Source organism: Staurois parvus, unplaced genomic scaffold (genome assembly GCF_062004578.1).
Source record: "Staurois parvus isolate SC_StPar_1 unplaced genomic scaffold, SC_StPar_1.0 ptg000538l, whole genome shotgun sequence".
NCBI classification, from domain to species: domain Eukaryota; kingdom Metazoa; phylum Chordata; class Amphibia; order Anura; family Ranidae; genus Staurois; species Staurois parvus.
In genome coordinates this window covers 4,001,719-4,012,642 of record NW_028318334.1, presented here as the reverse complement: position 1 = coordinate 4,012,642, position 10,924 = coordinate 4,001,719, and positions in this window count along the sequence as shown.

The window sequence follows — 10,924 nt, the reverse complement described above, 5'->3', positions numbered from 1 at the left end:
CTGTCTTCCGAACAGATTTTTGGTGACCAACCTGTAACCCCTCCTTATGTTTAAAATGTAGGGGTTTGGGGAGATTGACACCCACTGAGGGAGGTCCCCAATCTTCCCCCTACTGGGACACAAGTTATTGCGACTTGGAGGGGCCTTGAGGAGGATTGAATAAAATTCCCCCACCCCCACCCCCGTTTCCCCTATTGTGTCCTGTCCAGTGTTTCTTGGGCTGACCGTCCCTAACCTGCGGTGTCTGCGATTTTTCGTACAGAATTTTTCTGGGGTACACCTTTTTTTTCTCGAAAGGTGTGTTTTTTTTTTTTTTTTTTTTTTTTTTGGTCGGTCGTATGCTCTAAAGCTTCTAATCCTGGCCCAAAAAGATGGTCACCCAAGAAGGGCAAGGCGTAATTTAGACGCGGAGTCTTCTGCCCAGATTTTAACCATCAGGCTCACCTGGCCGAATTTACGAAGGCTGAAGACCTTGCAGCTAGCTTAACCAATTCTGCCAAGGCTTCTTCAGGGAACCCTATTGCCTTAATCCGTAAAGGCAGAGATTTTAGAATCTGCTGCCTTGACATTCCCATCACCAGATGATTCTGCAACTGGGTAAACCAGCACTCCAGGCTTCTGGCTACACAAGTAGCCGATAGGGCCGGTTTAAGACTAGCAGACAAGGATTCCCATGCCCTACGCAGCAAGACTTCTCGCCTTTTTAGCCATAGGGTCCTTTTAGAGCTCCCATGTCCTCAAAGGCCAAATCCATCCTCTTGGAAACTTTGGATAAGGGGGCGGCCAATCTTGGAACCTTGTTCCAAGCTTGGGACGCATACTCGTCAAAAAAAAAAAATCTTCTTTTTAAGCTACTGGACTGGAATGTCGCTGTCATATCATCCTTAACCAGGCTGTCACAAGCTGTTAGCCCATGAAGGACTCATCCTTAAGAGGTTATCTATACAGCTGCAGCATAAGGGTTTTTCACACGTAGACCCCAATTTAACCGCACACACTTCTTTGGGGTCTGATTCTGGGTCCTGTCCTGGGTCTTACCTAAAAGACAGAACACAAGGCCTCAGCCCTAATCTCCCTCCACACACCCTGTGCTAGGGGAGACCTGCAGTGTGCCCCACCATCACCTGCCCCCAGACTGGGGGAACAATCACCCACCCCCCAGGAGGCAGCTAAAGGGACTGTCGCCAATCCTACTTGCCATTATACCAAATGCATTTTCCACCACACGCCTTGCCCTTGACAGCTGGTAGTTGAACACTTTTTTTTTTTTTTTTTTTTTTTTTTTCGGGAGTCATATTTCTCCATGGAAATGGTTTCAACATATGATCATTTAAAGAAAATGCATAATCTCCAACAAACACAAAATTCAGTCCTTCAACTGTCTCAGCTAATGAGGGAAGATGTAGAAGTCCACCCTTCATTCTTTTTAGGAATTTTGTATGATCCATAACACCTCCATCAGGATTCCGGACATTTTTACCAATATCAAGGTAGAAGAATTCATATTTAGCATTCACAATGGCCAACAGGATGATGCTGAAAAAGCCTTTGGGTCATACTATAATAGTGTGCAGGTGGTGTGATGCGCACGTTTGCCATCTATGGCACCGCCACAGTTTTGAAAAGTTCCAAAGGTCCTGAAATTCTTTGGCGGTCTGCAGCCGTTCTTAAGCGCTACTTGGAAACTGTAAAAGATAAAAATGTTTTAATGTGTTTCTGTAACAAACATATTTTCACTAAATTTTTTTTGTTATAGGAAAGTGAAGCCACACCAGAAAGGCCCAGCATTGCCGGTTAACAGAGGGAAAAAGAGCTTCAGAATATGACACGGCAAATTTATTACGTCAGGCATCTGCTGCCCTGGCTGAAAAAGGACAAGTGCGATGTATTCACCAAACATATTGCCCACAAACTTCGCAAGATGAGCCAGCAACAAAGGGAAATAATTGACCCCTTTGGCCAATGGTTACCAGAATTGTAGGCTATAATCCCCATCCTTCAATTTGCTATCATATGTACCCTGTTCCCTCATTTACTATCATATAACCCCTGTCCCCTCATTTACAGAGTACTGCAAACCAATATATGCTCCATGTATCACAGAATAGACCCACCCATACTCTAGCTAGAGATCCACAACCCCATATGCCTGTCACCCAAAGCAATCCAAACTGGCCAGAACAATCCCATAGTTCATGGGATATAAACTATACCAATCTTTGAAATAAAATCAGTTTATACATGTGATCTTTGAAAAATGTGAAATTTATTATTTTTCTGTTATGCGAACAATAAACTGTGAAATTTTATATTGGAATGGAATCGAAATGAAAAATTTACATGTCACTTGTTCAAATATTTTCACCCAAAATACAACATACAAAACCTTCCCCCCCCCCCCCCCCCAATCCGTACCTCCTCCTTCCCCTTCCCTCCCCCTCCCTCCCTCAGTGCCAATCCTCTTTCTTTTTTTTTTTTTCTTTTTTTTTTTTTTTTTAAGTCCTAGGGTTTTCTATATACTTTCAAGTAGTTCAACCCTCCTAAACTTCTCACGCTTTTTCCACTTCTCACGAAAACCTTCCATTTTATCTTCATTTAAATGGTATTCCTCCATTTTTATATATCTGATCTACTCTTAATCTAATCCATTATATTTGGCACTTCCTTTTCCATATAGAATTTAGGAATTAAACTTTTTGCTGCGTTCATGTACTGCAATAACCCAGAGTGTCTATATTTTTCTACTGTTAGCTCTGTTGCATGTAAAAGACCTATCCCTGGGTCCTTTATTATTTTTATCCCCGTTAATTATTGTACCTGCTGGATTATTTTTTCCCAATATTCTTGGATTTTATAACACTCCCACCAAATGTGACCTACCGTACCCTGTTCCCCCCAACCCCTCCAACATAAAGGTGATTTATCTCTATTTTGTTTGTGTACTATATTTGGTGTCATATACCACTTCGCCAAACATTTTATAGTTCATCTCTACATCTTTCATACTTACATTACCGTGTGTAATTTATAAATCATATTTTGTTTGTCTTCTATCTTAAGTCCTAATTCTCGTTCCCATTTCCCCATATATGTCGGTGCTGTGCTTGCTAATTTAGTAAGAATTTTATATATTTTTGAAGTTCCGTGTTTCCCATCCCCAGTGTACTAAACAAAAGTTCAAATGGATTCCACTTTTCTTTCTTCCTTAAGGGCCTCTGGATGAGTGGTGTTTACAAATGAAACATTTTATAGAAAAACTGCTCTCTAAACTCCTTTCATTTCCCCTAAGGAGCATATTTCCTCACCATTCATTAGATCTCTTAATTGTGCATCTCCTTTTTTTTTTTTTTTATCCATCTCCCTGCAATCTTTTCATTCCCCGGCAGGAAGAAATCTTTGTTTATGATAGGAATTAACATTGCGTTAAATTCCCACCTCATCTGTTTGTGCATTGTGTCCCAAACGCTCATAACCATTCTTGTGAGTATGCTTTTACTATCCATCATTCCACGACAGTGAGGTGGTAACCATATTATCTTACCCAAATGTGCTTTACTTAAAATATTTTCAATATTTATCCAACTTTTCACCTGTGCATTGTGTATCCAATCAAAAATTTGTGCTAGTAATACTGAGTTATAATATCTTTTAAAATCAGGAACACCTTATCCCCCATTTTCTTTATCTCTAGTTAGAACTTCATAACTTATTATAGGTTTTTTTTATTTTTCCATATAAACTTTGTCATGATTTTTTTCATTATCCTAAAATACTGTTCTGGCAGCTGTATTGGAATCCTCTGAATTTATATAAAATGTTTGGAACAATTACCATTTTATTTAAAATGTATTCTTCCTAACCAAGATATGCCACCTATTCCAAATTTTTTCATTTCTTTGATTTCATTTAATAATGGAATATAATTTGCCCTATATAAATTCTTTAGAGATGCTAATAACTTTATTCCCAAATATTTTAGTTTTTTCCTTCCATGACAGAGAATTCCTTTTTTAAAGCTTCTCTTTCCTTGGTAGATTTACATTCAAGATTTCCGTTTTTAGTTGGATTGATTTTTAAATTCGACAACTCCCCATAGTCCTTCAATGCCCTCATTAAATTGGGTAATGTTATCCTTGGGTTATCGTAGAGCATAAAGTAGCAGCATATGCTGATTTGCTGTTCTATCTCTCCTACACAAATTCCCCTGAAATCTGTTTGTCCTATCCTTAGAATCCCTTTTGGCAAAAAGGAAAAACAAAGGCGATAGTGGACATCCCTGCCGGGTCCCATTTATACATCTTAAAGTTCTCTGATATTTCCCTATTAACCTTTATTGCCGCCGTTGGCTTACTATACAATGTCTCTATCCATATTCTCATTATAGGACCTATTCCCAAAATATTAAGTGTATCTAACATATAAGACCGGTCTAATCTGTCAAATGCTTTCTCGGCATCTATCGACATTATCAAAACAGAAGATTTTTCTCTTTTTACTTTTTTGTATAAGCAACAACAATCTTAATCCATTATCCCTACCCTCTCTCCCAGGGACAAACCCCACCTGATCCATATGAATCCACTTTGGCATTAAGTCTTTTAACCTATCTGCTAGCACTTTTGCATATAGTTTAGTATCTATATTTAACAGGGATATTGGTCTATAACTAGAACACTGTGTACCATCTCTCCCTTCTTTTGAAATTATTGTTATACGGGCCTGTAGGGATTCCTCTCCATCTCCCCTCCCAGTGCGTTCATATATGCACTCAATTTAGGTATCGATTGATCTTTTAAATTTTTTATAATATCTCATGGTGTTCCCATCCGGTCCCGGACTTTTCCCTGCTTTAGTACTCTTCAATGCCCTTTGGATCTCTTCTTCCAATATTGGTCTCTCTAGGGAAATTTAACTGCTCTTCTCAATTTTGGTAACCCAGCTTCTTTTAGGTATCTGGTTTTTTTACTTCTCTTCCTCTTCTGTTCAGGACCGTTGAGGATTAATATTTTATAATTTACTATAATACTCTTTAAACACTTCTGCTATATTTTTAGTAGAATATTTTAGTTCTTATCTCCTTATTTTCTCTATATAGTTCTTACTTTTCTTTTTTTCTTTGCGCTCTCATCAAATACTTTCCAGGTCTATCTCCCCACCGATATCTCTCACTAATCATCTTATTAAATACTCTCCCTCTTTTGCTCTTCCATTAAATTATTTAATTCTTCTCATTTTTCCAAAACCTTCTGCTTGATCTGTCTTGTTCTCTTTTTATGCACCTGTTTTAATTCAAACAATTCTCTAAGATGCGTGCTAATTCTTTCATTCCTTTCCTTTTTTTTTTCCACCCCAATTGCTATTAAGATTCCTTTAATATAGGCCTTATGGGCTTCCCACAGTTGCTACAGACACCTCCTCAGTCTCATTTCTTTCAAAATATTCTATTTCCCTTTTAATTATCTCATCTGTCTCATGATCTTGAAGTGTCTCATATAATCTCCAGGTGTTCATTTTTTATGTTCTTTTCCCCATATCAATCTCATTGTGACAGAAGTTATAACACTATCAGATCATGCACCTATCTTTGCTTTCGCCAAAGACTCAGTCTGTGATCTACCAATATATAATCCAATCTTGAATACGTCTCATGTGCATGAGAATAAAATGTATAATCTCTATCGTTCACATTTTTAATTCTACAACTATCTACCAACTGACACTGTTGTAATGTTTTCCTTAGTACATTCAAATATTTATTCCCCTCTCTCAGCACATGTGACGTCATATCCATCTGCAGTTCCATGCAACAATTAAAATCTCCTGCCACAATTTACCTTTTTTAAAATCCAATAGTTTCTTCAATATGTTCTTTATACCTCCAATTTTTTATTAGGGCTGTATATATTTGCCAATGTACATTCTACCTCTTGCAATTTCCCTTTTTAAAAATAAAAATCTCCCCTCCGGATCCTTCTTTTTTTTTTTTTTTTTTTCTTCCAGACGAAACCTTATATTTTTCGCAAACCCAATTGCTACTCCTGTAGCACGTTTATTTGGGGAGTCTGCATAGTACCATGCTTGGAGTACAATTTCACGCTTGTTTCTTGCATTAAGTGTGTTTCCTGTATAAACACTACTTCAATAAAACATTTTTGTATCTCTAAATATCTTAAATCTCTTCTCTGGGCAATTTAACCCCTTAACATAAGTCATAAAGTTAACCTCCTCCATAACTGTATTTTACGATTCTTTCTTTCACTAAGATACTTCCTGCATTCTCGATCTCCTTTCCTTATGCTGAGTATTACCTTTTTATCCCTCTCCCTTCCCCTCCATCTTTCTTCCCCTCCTTCCACCTCCCTCCCTCTTGGGCTCTTTTTGCCTACAAATCATTTGTGGTCCTAATCCCACTTTAGATTCCAAACATGGACGATTCCCCAGCCACCTACCCCTCTCCATATCCCACCGCTCCCAAAAAATAAACCTCCAACAACCCATCTAGTTGGACATAATTTAGGGGGATAATACTTAAAGGGAGCAAAATATGGGGGGGGAGGGGGATGACGGAAAGAAAAAATAAAATTCTCCCATCTCTCTCCCCTCTCTACTCCCTATTTCTCCCAACTACCTGCCATTCCTCCTTTCCAGTAGCCCTGATCTCGCCTTCCTCATCCTCCCACCCAGGTATGTCCGTCCCCTGCAAACAGTCTCTCACAGAAGTCTCTCATATTTTCAGGAACTCTTAATCTTGCTGTATTCCCATTTTTCCAACTGATTGAGCAGATGAGGAAGCAAAATGTGCAGTACAGATGGGGATTCTCAGCGTGTTTAAACAATGGTTTCAAAGATCTCCTTCGTGTCAATGTCTCTGCAGACAAATCAGCAAAAATCTAAATCTTTATTTCTCCACAGTTAATAATTGTTCTTTGACTTTCTTCCATATCTCTTCTTTATCCTCATAATTTATGGAATTTTACAATTACATCTCTCGGTTTTTCTTTACTCTTTTTAAGTTTGGGGCTTTCCTATTCTGTATACTCTGTCCAAATTAAGAGTCTCTGATGCAGATTTGTCCCTTATGGTATTTAAAATTTTACAGATTATACCCATTGGGTCTTCTCCATTTGAAATTGCTGGTATTCCCCGTATCCTTAGATTATCTCTCCTATCCCGGTTTTCTTGATCCTCCATTCTAAATAGCAGCTTTCTTTCTCTTATTTCTATCCTTTTTTTTTCTAACTTTAAGGATGGAAGAGAAAGTGAATAAAAAAAATGCCCAAAACCTCAATGGCATTTGCCCCATATCTTTCTGTATTACTGCAATATCCTTTTTTGTTCCATAAAAGTTTATTGATGAAATACAGAATGACCTAAAAGATATGCAAATGAAGCTTAGATAAAACATTTGGCATTGCATACAACGAAAAAGCAAGAAGTGGAGTACAAAAATTTGTGTAATGTTGATATACTAGGCTACGACAAGGATATACAGTTGCAAGAAAAAGTATGTGAACCCCTTGGGATTACGTGGAATTTTGCATGAATTGGGCATAAAATGCGCTCTGAACGTCATCTAAGTCACAACAATAGAATAACACAGTCTGCTGAACATAATACTACACAAACATTAGATTTTGCCATGGTTTAATGGCACATAACATGTAAACATTCACAGTGCAGGGAGGAAAAAGTATGTGAGGCCCTAGCTTAATGACTTCTCCCAGAGCTAATTGGAGCCAGGAGTGAGCCAACCTTGACTCCAATCAGTGTGATATTGGATGTGTTGCTGACAGCTGTCCTGCCCTTAAAAAACACACACCTGTTTTGGGTTTACTGGTTTCAAGAAGCACTGTCTGATGTGAACCATGCCTCGCAGAAAAGAGCTCTCAGAAGACCTACGATCAAGAATTGTTGACTTGCATGAAGCTGGAAAGGGTTACAAAAGTATCTCCAAAAGCCTTGATGTTCATGTGTCCACGGTAAGACAGACTGTCTACAAATGGAGAAAGTTTAGCACTGTTGCTACTCTCCCTAGGCGTGGTCGTCCTGTAAAAATGACTGCAAGAGCACAGCGCAGAATGCTGCATGAGGTAAAGAAGAATCCCAGAGTGTCAGCTAAAGACCTACAGAAATCTCTGGCACATGCTAACATTTTTGTTGACACATCTACAATAAGGAAAACATTAAACAAGAATGGAGTACATGGGAGGACACCACGGAGGAAGCCATTGCTGTCCAAAAAGAATATTGCAGCACGTTTGAAGTTTGCAAAAGAGCACCTGGATGTTCCACAGCACTACTGGCAAAATATACTGTGGACAGATGAAACCAAGATTGAGTTGTTTGGGAAGAACACACAACACTGTGTGGAGAAAAAAAGGCACAGCACACCAACATCAAAACCTCATCCCCACTGTAAAACATGGCGGAGGGAGCATCATGGTTTGGGGCTGCTTTGCTGCCTCAGGGCCTGGACGGATTGTTGTCATTGATGGGAAAATGAATTCCAGAGTTTATCAAGACATTTTGCAGGAAAACGTACGACCATCTGTCCGCCAACTGAAGCTCCGCAGAGGATGGGTGATGCAACAAGACAATGACCCAAAGCATACAAGTAATTCAACAAAACAATGGCTGCAACAGCACAGAATACGCCTTCTGGAGTGGCCCAGTCAGAGTCCTGACCTCAACCCAATTGAAATGCTGTGGCATGACCTTAAGAGAGCGATTCACACCAGACATCCCAAGAATATTGCTACACTGAAACAGTTTTGTGAAGAGGAGTGGTCCAAAATGACTCCAGATCGTTGTGCAGGTCTGATCTGCAACTACAGGAAATGTTTGGTTGAGGTTATTGCTGCCAAAGGAGGGTCAACCAGTTATTCAGTCCAAAGGTTCACATACTTTTTCCTCCCTGCACTGTGAATGTTTACATGTTATGTGCAATTAAACCATGGCAACATCTAATGTTTGTGTAGTATTATGTTCAGCAGACTGTGTTCTTCTATTGTTGTGACTTAGATGACGTTCAGAGCACATTTTATGCCTAATTCATGCAAAACTCCACGTAATCCCAAGGGGTTCACATACTTTTTCTTGCAACTGTACTTGTAATACTCAGGCGTTATTGTAATGCGAATTGAAAGGCTGCAGCGTCAGGCCTCCAATATGTATAGTGCAGAGCTGTGGAGGGAGGATAGATGCGGTGCATATGCTGAAGGCAAAGCCATGATCTTATGATAGAGGTATCTAAAAGCAAACTTAAATTGCCGTTAGGGCCACTAATGAAAGTAAGGCGATTATGGTATTAATATACCTATTCTCTGGGAGAGTATCCAAAATGTAGAAGAGCATGTGAGAAGAGGGAAAGAGGAGAAAAAAAGGGGAGGGGTAAACAGGGGGGGTTTGCAACCTCGGCGATACGGAAGGTCATAAGTGTATGAGAATATGAATTGAACTATCACCCATGTCGAGCAGTTGGTGATACTCCATTACACTCAATTCTCAGTGTTTTATTCCCAACGGGAGAACTGCATTAAATCAGACCGCTTGGTCCATGAGGGATTGGTATGTAGGGGTAGTTATGAAGTGAGTCCAGCAAGCCCAGATATGGGAGAATTTAGTAGGGGTGTCAAGTGCAGTCGCAATCAGTTCTTCCATTTCCGCCATTTTACCCACACGGATCAGCCAGTCATGTATAGAGGGAGGGCGGGTGGAGCCCCATAGAACAGGAAGACAGTCTAAATCTTTAGCCATGCATATGGTCAATGCAGTCAAAGTACTGTACCCTAGGAAGGTAGGAATGATTAACTGCGCTGGAGAAAGGGCTAAGGGCAAGGTAGTTACGGACTCCACAAGCCTATGGACCTCCTGCCAGAATGGTTGAATGCTCGGACAGGACCACCAGATGTGGAGAAATGACCCATCTGAAGTCCCACATCTCCGACAGCTGTTGGGGAAGGAGGGATTGAAATGCATGATTCTCAAGGGGGTTTGGTACCATCTAGAGGTCAGTTTGTATCTGTTTTCCTGCATTGAGACATTAAGGGAACCTTTATGGGAATACATAAATATTAGTCTGAGTCTGACAGATTATCTCCCAAGTCTCTGTTCCAAGTACGGCTTGAGGGTAGAGAGTTATAGGCCCTGCTCTCGACAAGGAGGGGGTAGATCTCTGAATCTATATGCTCTAAAGCTGAACCACGTAAGCATCTGATATCAAAGGGGTAAGAGGATGGGTCCAATTATGAGGAGGTTTATGTGAAAGCAGAAAGTGTCTAATCTGTAAATAGGCCCAGAAAGGGAGTTCATGGATACCCAGGCTTTCAAGCAGTTCGTGGAATGATTTCACCTTGCCTTTGTGGAAAAAGTTTTTAACTAAAATCTGGTCATGTGGCCAGTGTTTGGTCAAGAAGTCTTTGTGCATTCCAGGGGGGGAAGTCAGGATTGAGATGCATGGAGGTTAGGAGATTAGGTAACTCGGCGATGGATGCAGATTTACAAGATCAAGCGGAAAATTTTTAAAGTGGGCCCCACCAAAGGGTGAGTGAGAAGGACTTGAGGCGTATGCTTCGGTAGAAGCCATGGGATCGATGCCAGGGGTGAGAAGGCGTTTTCTAGGTGGACCCAGTCTTTAGAGGCAGTGTGGATGTACCAATCCACTAAGGTGACATGCCCAATAGTAACGATGAAGGTCAGGGAGTCCAATTCCAAAACTAAGTTTAGAAAGGGTCAGTTGTGAGAAAGCGATGTGTGGACGCTTATGGTTCCATAGGAATAAGGAGCACAGTTGTTCGCCCCCCTTTCAAACATTGCAAGAAGTAAAAATAAAAAAAAAGCAAGAGGTAGATGGATTGGCAAAGTATGTTCATTTTAATTATAGCTGCCCTTCCAAACCATGAGAAGCAAGGACGATGCCATTTAT